The sequence below is a fragment of the Pteropus vampyrus genome, unplaced genomic scaffold (genome assembly GCF_000151845.1).
Source record: "Pteropus vampyrus isolate Shadow unplaced genomic scaffold, Pvam_2.0 Scaffold581, whole genome shotgun sequence".
Taxonomy (NCBI): domain Eukaryota; kingdom Metazoa; phylum Chordata; class Mammalia; order Chiroptera; family Pteropodidae; genus Pteropus; species Pteropus vampyrus.
Window position 1 is genome coordinate 964,387 of NW_011889362.1, and position 11,764 is coordinate 976,150.

Consider the following 11,764-nt stretch of genomic DNA (forward strand, 5'->3'; position numbering starts at 1 on the left):
TTTGGTAATGTCTTTCACTGGCTCGAGAATCAGGGTTATGGTGGCCTCATAGAATGAGCTTGGGAACCTTCCGTACTTTTGAAATATTTTTGATAGTTTGAGAAGAATAGATGTTAATTCTTCTTTGAATATTTGGTAAAATTTACCTGTGAAGCCATCCAGTTCAGGACTTATTTGTTTGGAGATTTTCATAGACTCATTCAATTTCCTAAGTAGTAATCAGTCAGTTCAAATTTTTTGTTTCTCCTTGACTCACTCTTGGAAGAATGTAGGACTGTATTCATTTCTTCTAAATTGTTTACTCTGTTAGCACATTATTGTACATAGTATTTTCTTAATGTCCATTGTATTTCTGTAAAGTCAGTTGTTATTTCTCCTTTTTTATTTCCATTTTTATTTATGTGGGTCCTCTTTTTTTCTTGATGATTCTGGTTAAAAGTTTACCATTTTTGTTTATCCTTTCAAAAACACATGCTCTCGCTTTCATTAATCTTTTGTATTGTTGTTTTATTACACTGTTTCATTTATTTCCACTCTGATCTTTATTTTTTCCTTCCTCTACTCACGTTTGGGCTTTGTTTGCTATTCATTTTCTTGTTCTCTTAGGTGTAAGTTTAGATCATTTTTGAGATTTTTCTTGTTTCCTGAAGTAAGCACATATTGTTATGAATTTCCCTTTTCACTTGTCTCAACGTATCTTTTGATTTCTTTCTTGATATTTTGTTATTCTATCTATTGTTTAGTAACATGTTATTTAGCCTCCAAGTGTGTATGGATGTGTGTGTTTCATTTTTTTTTCCTTGTACTTGACTTCTAGTTCCATACTATTGTGGTTAGAGAAGATTCTTCGTATGTTTTCAATCTTCTTGAATTTACTGAGGTTTCTTTTGTGTCCTAACATGTGGTCTGTCCTGGGAAATGTTTCATGTGCACTTGAGAAGAATGTATATTTTGCTGCTCTGTGGTGAAATACTCTAAAATTATCAGTTAAATCCAACTGATCTAGTGTCATTTAAGGCCACTGTTTCCTTGTTGATTTTCTGTCTGAAACATCTGTCCATTGGTGTCAGCGGGATGTTAAAGTTCCCTACTATGAATGTATTACTGTTGTTTTTCTCTTTAGGTCTGTCAGTATTTGCTTTACATATTTAGGCACTCCTATATTGGATGCATAAATATTTACTAGGGTTATAACTTCTCGTTGGATTGATCCTTTTATCAATATGCAATGTCCTTCTTTATTATTATAAATCTTTGTTTTAAAATGTATTTTATCTGATATAAGCATTGCTACCCCACTTTTTAAATTTCCATTTGCATAAAATATCTTTTTCTGTCCCTTTTGTTTCAGACCGTCTCTTTTGTTCTGAAGTAGGTCTCTTGTAGATAGTATATGTATGGGTCTTATTTTCCTTTCCATTCACCTACCCTATGTCTTTTGATTGGAGCATTTAATTCATTTCCATTTAAAGTGATTGTCAATAGTTACATAGTTCTCATCATTTTATTATTCATATTTATGTTCTATTTTTTCTTCCCCTTTATCTTCTTAAATAAGGTCCGTCAACATTTCTTGTAATACTGTCTTGGTGGCGGTGAATTCCTTTAGTTTTTTTTTTTTCTTTTGGGGAAGCATTTTTTCTGTTCTTTGAGTCTAAATTATACCCTTGCTGCATAAAGCAGTCTTGGTTGTAGGTCTTTGCTTTTAATCACTTTGAATATTTTGTGTCAATCCCTTTTAACCTGCAAAGTTTCTGTTGAGGACTCAGCTGACAGTCTTATGAAAGCTTTTTGTTAATAACTAGCTGCCTTTCTCCTGTTGTTTTTAAGGTTTTTTTCTTTGTTTTTATTCTCTGGCATTTTAAATATGATGTTTCTTGGTATAGGCCTCTTTGAGTTCATCTTGCTTGGGACTGTTTGTGTTTCTTAGACTTGTGTATCTATTTCCTTTGCCAGGTTACGGAAGTGGTTAGTCACTGTTTCTTCAAATAGTTTCTCAATTCCATGCTCTGTCTCTTCTCCTTCTGGTACTCCCAAGATGCAAATGTTGCTATGCTTGATGTTGTCCCAGAGATACTCTAAACTAGCTTCATTTCTATGTATTCTATTTCGTTCTTGTTGTTCTGATTGGGTGTTTTCTGCTACTTTGTTTTCTGAATCCCTAATTCGATCCTCTGTCCCATCTTATCTGCTGTTGTTTCCTCCTAGTGTATTCTTTTTGTTGTTGTCGTTGTTGTATTTTTTAATCCTGATTGTTTTTTTCTTGGCTTCTATGTCCATTTTTGTGCTTATTTTCTCTGTGTTGAAGTTTTCATTGAGATCATCTGTTCTTATGTAAGTTTACTGAGCATTTATATAACCAGTGTTTTGAACTCTATATTGGTGAAGTCGATTGCTTCCATTTCTTTTTGTTCTTTTTCTGGAGTTACCTCCTGTTTTGTTTTGTTTTGTTTTGTTTTTGGCTGCTTGTCTTGCTTTATTTCTATGTATTAGGTTGATTTGGTATGTCTCCCAGTCTTGACAGGGTAGCCTTATGTGGTAGGTGTCTTGTGTGGCCCAGTAACATAGTCTCCCTGATCACCTGCAGCAGGTGTTCCCGGTGTGTCATTTTTGTGGGTTGTGTGTTCCCTTCTGTTGTAGTTGAGCCTTGATTGCTCTTCTCACATCAGTGGATGAGATTGACTCTCAAGCTGACTGGCCGTGAGGATTGGCCACTCACAGGGTATGACCAGCTTTATGGGAGCTAACTCCACAAACTGGGATTCACCCCAGTGGGCTCATGTGCCTGTTGAGACTGCCCTTTGGCTGTGCCACTTTTGAGGCTAATCAGTTGGTGCTCTCTTACTGTCTGATGCCAGCCTCTGGGTTTTTGTTTGTTTGTTTCTGAGGCCTTTTGAGAGGGGCTCCCATTGAATCCAAGTTCAGCCACTGCCTGTTACTGGTCAGGGTCTCCCTAATAGAAGCTACAAAGCTATCCATAATTAGTTGCTACTCGTGCAGGACCTAGAGTCATTTAGGAGAGGCCACAATGTGAACTGAGGCCGACTGCCACCAGTACCAGGCCTGGGACAGCTCAGAAAAAGGCCCAGGGCACCCAAGGCCTGAGGTGGCCTTCTGGCTGCCTGTAAGACTCAGCAGCTGAAAGAATCTCAGGTGGTACATGATCTGGGTGAGGTAGGGTCCCAAGATTTCACCAGTGTGGGGAAGTCATTGTTCCCAGGTTGCTGAATATTCATATTCGATGCCAGTACTAAACTTATGGCTATTCATATAAGTTTCAGATCACATTGAGGTCAGCCATTGCCTACCTTGGGTCTGTAGATCCCTGAAATTTGTTCAATAAATACTTCAGCTTGGGCCAGGGCTGGTCACCTGTCACCAAAAGTGAATCCAGAGGTTCAATACCTGAGACCTCTTGACTCTTGCTGACAGAGCCTCCTTCCAAGGACTCAGGAAAATGCACAAATTTGGTGGGTCTGCATGTCAGAGAATCACAAGAGCAAAGCAACCAGATTTCACAATCATTTGTCTTGGCAATGATTTCTTGAATATGACATAGAAGGCACAGAAACTAAAGCAAAAATAAACAAATGAGACTACATCAATCTAAAAAACTTCTGCACAACAAAGAAAATATCAGTAAAATTAAAAAGTAATCTATGGAATGAGTCAATGTTTTCAAACTATATATCTGTTAAGGGGTTAATAACTGCAATATTTAAGTAACTCACACCACATAATGACAAATAATAATAATAATAATAATACAATTAAAAATGAGTAAAGAATCTAAATGGACACTTTTTAAAGAAGTCATACTAATGGCCAATAGGCATATGGAAATCAACATCATTAATCATTAGGAAGATGCAAATCAAAATTACAATGACATCACCTCACACCTGTTAGGATAGCTATTATGAAAAACACAAGAGATAAGTATAGGGTAGGATGGGAGGAAATGGAACCCTTGTACACTATCGGTGAGAATATAAATTGATATAGTCATTATGAAAAACAATGTGAAGGTTTCTGAGAAAATAAAAAATAGAACTATCATATGATCTAGCAATCCCATTTCTGAGTATATGTCCAAAGGAAATTAAATCAGTATCTCCAATAGATATTTGCACTCCCATGTTCATTGCAGCATTATTCACAATAGCTAAGATATGGAAACAATCTAAATGTCTACTGATTGATGAATGGATAAAGAAAACATGGTATATATTGTTAGATTAGCCAAAGAAGAAACACGCAAGGCCGAAAGGGTTAAGCAGGATTTATTTTAGCAGAGTGGCAGCTGGGCTGTGCGAAGATGGCGTAGACCCCAAATGTGAGGGAACCTGAAACTTATATGTGGTTTGAGGCAGCTTTTTTGGTAGGAATATTTGGGGAGGGGGTGATAAAGCAATGGGGAAGGGAGGAGAATCCAGTGAAATGGAAGGTGAGCATGCAGCATTGCCAACCCGGATACAAGGTCAGGTTTTCACACAAAGGTAAGAGAGGAGTCTGGTTCCCACACTATGGGGAGTAGAGATAGGGCCTTCCTGGATCTAATATATATGAATGAAGAAAATATGGTATGTTTATACAATGGAATATTATTCATATATAAAAGAGGAGGCAATCTTGCCACTCGCATTAATATGAATGAACCTAAAAGACATTATGCTAAATGGAATAAGCCACACACAGAAAGACAAATTTGTATGATCTCACAAATATGTAGAATCTTAAAAAGTCAAACTCAAAGAAGCAGAGAGTAGAATGATGGTTGCCAGGGTCTAGAAGGAGCAGAAGTGAGGAGATGTTGGTCAAAAGATACAAACTTTCAGTGGTAAGATGAATAAGGTCTGAGGATATAATAATAGCATGGTAATTATAATGAATAATACTGTATTATGTATCTAAAATTTGCTAGGATAGTACATATTAAGTGTACTCACCACAAATAAAAAAGGTAACTTATTTTTAAATGTATACAAGTAAAGTCATTACATTGTAAACTTTTAAAAATCACATTGTACAACCTAAATATATGCAAGTTTTGTCAATTATGTCACTGTAAAACTGGAAAAATATAATTTGCCTTTGACCTGTAATGGGCATACATTTTTCTAGTTGTTGTTTGTTTTTAATTTTTTTTCTGGGGTGTTTTATGTCACATAGAAGTTTTTAGAAATGTTTGTTATATGGTCACTTAATTAATCTATAACTTAATCATTTTTACTTTGGTGACAGGCTTAGGAAGCCCAATCTCATTCCAATATAATAAAATACTCTTCTATTTTCTAGTATTTTTGTAACTTAAATCAACAATAATTTATTTTTGTTCGAGGAAGTATATAAGTTTAGTTTTGACCAAATTATTAGGTAACTGCACCAGCATCATTTATTTAATTATATTAGCAATCCTAATAGATTTGAAATGCGAGCTAAAACTAATTATATATATTTGGGTTTCATTCAAAAATTTCTATTTTATTTTATGAGTTCCTTCATTTTGGCAACAATACATATTTTTTGTAATTACAGTACATTTACAAAAATAAAGACATTGTCCCCCTTATTATTTTCCTTTATGAAGATTTTTTTCTGGAATAATATTAAATATTCAAAAAAATTTTGGCTTTATTGAAATATAATAGACAATTAGTTGCTTATATTTACATTGTACAATTCAATGAGTTTTTTTCAATTAAGTTGGCATACAATAATATACCAGTTTCAGATGTATAGCATAGTGACAAATCCACATGACTGACAAAGGAGTCACCCTACTAAACCTAGAACCCCTCATCCCCTTACATATTTATTACATTATTAACCATCTTCCCCATGCTACTCTCTACATTTCCATGTCTATTCTGCAACTATCCATTTGTACATCTTAATCTCTTTGCCTTTTTTTTTTTTTTGGTGCCCCCTAACCCTTCTCCCATCTAATAGTCCTGAAAATATTTTCTCTGAGATTATTTCTGCTTTCACTTTTGTTTATTTTGTTCTTTAAATTCCACATGTGCATGAAAACATGCGATATTTGTCTTTATCTGATCCATTTCATTCAGCGCAACACCCTCTAGGTCCATCAAGGCGATACCTTTTTCCATCCCCTTCCTTTCAGTCAATGTGAGTCTTTTAATCTGAAGTGAGTCTCCTGTAGGCAGCCTATGTAGGGGTCTTATTTTCTTATCCATTCAGCCACTCTATCTTTTGGTTGGAGCACTTAATTCTTTTCCATTTGAGGTACTTGTTGAAAGGAATGTAGTTATTACCATTCTTTATTCCTGTTTTGGATACATGGTTTTCTTCTTAAAGAAGCCCCTCCAACATTTCCTGTAATACTGGCTTGGTGTTGATAAATTCCCTTAGCTTATTTTTGTCTGGGAAGCTCTTTATCTGTCCTTCTACTCTAAATGATAGCTTTGCTGGATAAAGTATTCTTGATTGTAGAGCCTGGGTTTTCATCACTTTGAATATTTTGTGCCAAGTCCTTCTGACCTGCATAGTTTCTTTTAAGATATCAGCTGCCAGTCTTATGGGTACATTCTTGTAGGTAACTTACTGCTTTTCTCTTGCTGCTTTTAAAATTCTCTCTTCGTATATAACCTTTGGCATTTTAATGATGTGGGCCTCTTTGGGTTCCTGGTTTCTGAGACTCTCCGAGCTTCCTGGCGGTTTATGTCTATTTTCTTCACCAGGTGAGGGAAGTTTTCCATCATTATTTCTTCAAATAGCTGTTCAACGTCTTTTTTTTTTTTCAGTACCCTCATGACACAGATATTTTTACCTTTAATAGTGTCCCATAGGCTCCTTATATTATTATTATAGTCTTGGCTTCTTTTTCTTGCCACTCTGATTGAGTGTCCTTGGCTTCCCCATCCTCTATATAGGTCATTCGATTCTATTCTTTATTCACTCTGTTTATTCCATTTAATATACTTTTTATCTCAGATAATATGTTCTTCTTTTCTGACCATTTCCCTTTTATAATTTTCATTTCCATTCTTATGTTATTTTATCTCTTTGTTAAAGTTCTCACTGAATTCATCTACATTTCTCATAAGTTCATTGAACATCTTTATAACCTGTGCTTTGAACTCTACATCTTTTAGATTGCTTGATTCTATTATTTCTGGATCTCTGTTCTATTCTTTCATATGTTTTTTGTTTCTTTTCCTTCCAATTTTAGCTGCCTTTCTGTGTCTGTTTCTATGTACTAAGCGAAGCTCCTATGTTTCCTGGTCTTATTAGTGTGGCTTTGTGTAGTAGGTGTCCAGTGGCACAGTCCTGAGAGGGATTCAGCTGTGGGCCAAATTTAGCCCAAGCCTGTGCGCCTCTGGAAAACAATCCCCACATGCTGTACTTATATTTGCCTCAAGAAACCGTGGTCAGCTGCCACCAGTGTGAGTCTTTGCACTGCTCAGCAAGCAGCACTTGACTCACAGAGGACACACATGGATGTGGCTTGGGTGGGGCTGCGAGTTGGGGGAGGAAGAGTTTCAGGGAATCTTCTGGGCAGAGTGACCTCTGTTATCCAGCCTGATGAGGTCTCCTCTAGGGTGGCGCTGAGTCTATGCACTCAGTGGGTGGAGGGCTCAACAGAGGAACAATGGATACCACCTGCACTTCTGTACAGAGTGAGTCTTGCCTTAGGCCCTCATTCCCACAACTCAATGTCCCCTTGAAGTCTCTGGTGACCCCTGCGCAGCCGAACCAGCACTGGTCCTCAGAGTAAGTAGGTCCTTCACCGCGAAAGTCTACTTGTGGACACAGCCCCTTTAAGAGGCTTCTGCAGTTGTTGGTTGCCACTGCTATGGCCTCTGTCCCACTCAGCTGCTTGGGCTCAGGCAGCCTCAGGTCTTCGCCTTGTCCTACCCACTCCCATTGCAGGGTGATTTATTATTTCTCTCTCTAGTTGTAGGGCATATCCATCTAGATTCCAGGCAATTTTCCTTGCTGTTTGCTCCTTTTTTCTGTCACAACTTTAATTTGGTCACCACAGGAATGAACAGAGCCTCTATCATCTATGCAATTTATTTTTCTCTCTATGCAGATTTTTTTTAACCTGGAGAGCCTCATACATTTTTTCTTGGTGAACATAGATCATTTTTGAAATTGCATTTTTATATTACAAACTTTTCCAATTTTTGCTAGAAAACATACAAATTTTCAATAAAAACATAATTCAAATTTTCAACTTAATTTGCATAATTCTTAATATTTAAGTTCTTTTGTATTTGTGGTTATACACCAATGCTTCTCTTTTCCTCCACGGTCTGTAGGTATTGATCTTATAAACACATGACCTGGATATGATGAGTTAAGGGGATGTATTTTTTTTTTTTTTTTTTAGTATGGACACTTTCAGTTATCCTTCTCCTCTCTCCCATGTTAGGCACTTTATAGGGACCATCTTTCATCATCTGAGTATCTGTTTATCCTGATATGTAGTCAAGGTATAGAATCTGACTCTGTTTGATCTTCTTTTTTTTTTATCTTGTGAGTTGGAGAAATGTCTTTCTGTGTCCTTGTCTGTCTCTTTGTAAAGGATGCCCTGGAGAGTCAGGATTGCACCCTTATTTTGTGGTGGCCCAGCAATGTTGGTAAATGCAAAGATATAACAAACAAAGAAAAAACATGATTCACTGTCTTTTTCATTTGTTAATCACATTGCTCCACATCCCCCAACCCACCACCATTTTTTAATCTAAGTGGTCATTTTGGTCAGTCCCTTGGAGGTAGGTAGAAGTCAGCTTCTACATTTTTATCTTTCCCAGAAGCCTTACTTCTCTTAAGTTTGTAAATCTTCAAGTTAACATAATGACATTTAATGCTTTTGTTGGCATGTGATGTTAATTTCTGGTGTTATTTACTATGACTTCTTCCTTGTCTTCAACCCTGTCAAAATCATCAATAACACACATACACATACACACTACATTCTTCATGCAGGTTTACAACACTTACTAGTCAATTAAAATGCAAAGACTACTTCATATTCTCTGTGATTTTAGAATTGTTTTCACATTAATGTCTTGTTTCAGGACTGTAATGCGTCCTCTTTATTTCTCTGTTTTCTCTACATGTAATTATCCTATATATCATTTAAGACCTAATTCAAACATAAATGGCAAGGGTGTGGTTCTGGGCAAAGATATGCTAACGGCCAACTTCTGCTTCTGTAATCTGCTTGTTTGTTTGATGTTAAACCAGAGTGTGGTTCTAGGCTTCATAAACTGCCTCTTGGGAGCTCGGGGCTGATCTCTTCGAACTCCACGAGGTAGAGAGTCAGTCGCCGGCTGGCTAATAAAGGCTCATAATTCATCTCGATTGGCTCCGTGGGTCTTAGAATTGATCGCACCACAACAATAAACTTCTCTGATAAAGTTATATTGTTTTTCTGTGTGCCTTAATAACTGTTTATTTTACAAATTGAGATTTCTCTCATTACATTATTGTTGGTTGCATTTGCTCTGTCTGCCCAGTTATATAAGCAACTTAGGCTAGGTCTTACTCATAGTTACACTCTAGCTGTTAGCAGAAAAGGTACTCAATATTTTTCAATAGGTATTTTCAGATAACAATAAATTTCAATTTCAGTGCGAAAATAAGCAATGTTTAAAATGTGTGTGAATTGCTTCTCAGCCTTTTGGCTAAGTTCAAGTGTAGTATCTTTTCTTATCACTTTAATAAAATATGCGTGAAGGTAACATGATTCATCAAGTGTAACCCATAAAAATAATTAGTTTCTGCTTTTGACATTAGAATACTTAGAATGTATGTATTAGCATATGTATTTTCCAGAATAGTGAAGCTAAGCAAAAATAGTTCCAAATTTAATACAAATTGTGTTGCAGCTAGTACGTGCCTTCCTCAAATTTATACTACTTACATAATGGGAAGAGTGTTCAAGCATCCCTCCCTCCAAGTTTGTTTTTAAAAAGTAACCACGGCTCGATTCTCGAAGTTGGTAAAAGCAGGGTTCACTTCCTCCCAGGTCAGCATTGAAATTGCAACCAAATTATATAATAATTAATGTGGAGAATCATAACACATACGTCTGATAATATGAAGAAAGAGCCACATTGAAGCTGGTAGTAGGGGTACAGTCACGAATCGGGCTGACCCCGCATCTGTAGGTGGTGGAGGAACATCAGGAGAGTGAGGCTGCATAGGCTCCCCTGAAGGAGAGAAGGGGCCCTAGTCTCATTTGGGGGATCCCTAGCCCAGGGTCCCAGCCCAGGGAAGAAGAGTTTCCAATAAGTCTGACTGTAAAAACTAGAGAGCATTCCAACTGTCTGAGTGAGACGAAAGACTGAAACCGTAAATGCCCCTTTGAAGGGCCTACACACAGGCTCTCTGATCTGCAGACACTCACCTGTGGCACTGGCAGTGGGTCAGAGGCTCACTCAAGATTCTTACAGGGAAAGACTGCATGTTCTGGTGTCAAAACGAGGGCTGGATGGGCAGCCACAAATGTACCTTTGTCAAGCCCCTCTATGGGGCAATCTACAGATCACTCCAGTTTACTCTAGTAGATCCAATATGGAAGCCCTGGCTTGAGGAGATCAGCCTGCTCCACCCAACCTGCAGATTGCCTAGGGCTTTTGTTGCTCGGTGGCTGCCACAGCCTGTACCATTTCAAGGTCAGGCTTCACAGATGACAGTCAGCACTGTGAGCATGCGTTTCGGAGACAGTTTCAGGCAGATCACTGCAGTCAACATGAACTTGGGAAGATCTCGGGGATCTATGGGCTAGTCCCAGAGAGTAGCTGGTCTCGCTATAATCTGTGACTTTTGTGGGAATGCGCGAATGGTTATAGAATTTGCAAGTAAGAGGCTGTATTGATCTGATGGCCATTGTCTCCCTGAGACTCTGTCCTACTATACCCACAAATTACCCCAGGCGGCCCATTGACAGTCAGCTACCACCGCCCTGTCCCTCCCCCTAGATCTCTCAATGCCCACAGGCAACAAACTTTGACTAGCACAAGGCTGGCACAGCAGAGAAATCAGTAGCAGGCAGACCTCTGCTGCCTGCAAGAGTTGTGATATCCTATGGGGAGATCACAGGGGTCTGTGGGGAGATCACAGGGGTCTGTGGGACTGTCCCGGACAGCAGCTGGTCTCACTGTGATCTATGACTACAGCAGAAATACACAGGAACAGAAGTTTCAGCAAAAATGAAGCTGTATTGGCCTGACGACTCCCTCAGAATCTGCCCCATCCAATACACAAAGTGCCTGCCACACGTTGACAGGCATCTGCCCTTGCCCTGGGGTGGTGCATTCTGTGCAGTCAACAGATCTCAGCCAGTAAAATGAGCAAAGTTCAGGGAATACAGTGACAGGAAGTTCACTGCTGACAGCATGAGATACAGTATCGCTTGGGAAGATCACAGGGGTTTTGTGGCCCCATCACAAATGACAGCAGTTTCATGCAGTGATATCTGACTTTGTTGGGAGCTCGCAGTCCAAGGGCTGGCAACAAATCTGGTGCTATATAGGCCTGATGGCCCCATGCCTCACTGAGACGATGCCCTACCTAACCCACCTGTGGCAAGCCTGCTTCCAGGCAACTCAGTCTCATCCTTTCCTTTCCGTGGGTCACAAATTCAACAGCAAACAGCACTCAGTTCATGTGCAGCACACACAAAGCCAGTTCATCAGGGAGAAGCATTAGATGGCAGGCCACAAACTCATACCCGTGAGCTTCAATAATTCTTAAACAGAACTTGGGTGTTTGCAGCCCTGAGGTG

At 38.4% G+C, this 11,764-nt stretch overlaps 1 pseudogene; it reads left to right on the top strand.

The window, feature by feature from the left end:
- The first annotated feature begins 9,639 nt into the window (after positions 1 to 9,639).
- Positions 9,640 to 9,740, top strand: LOC111733569 (annotated as a pseudogene).
- The last annotated feature ends 2,024 nt before the right edge of the window (positions 9,741 to 11,764 follow it).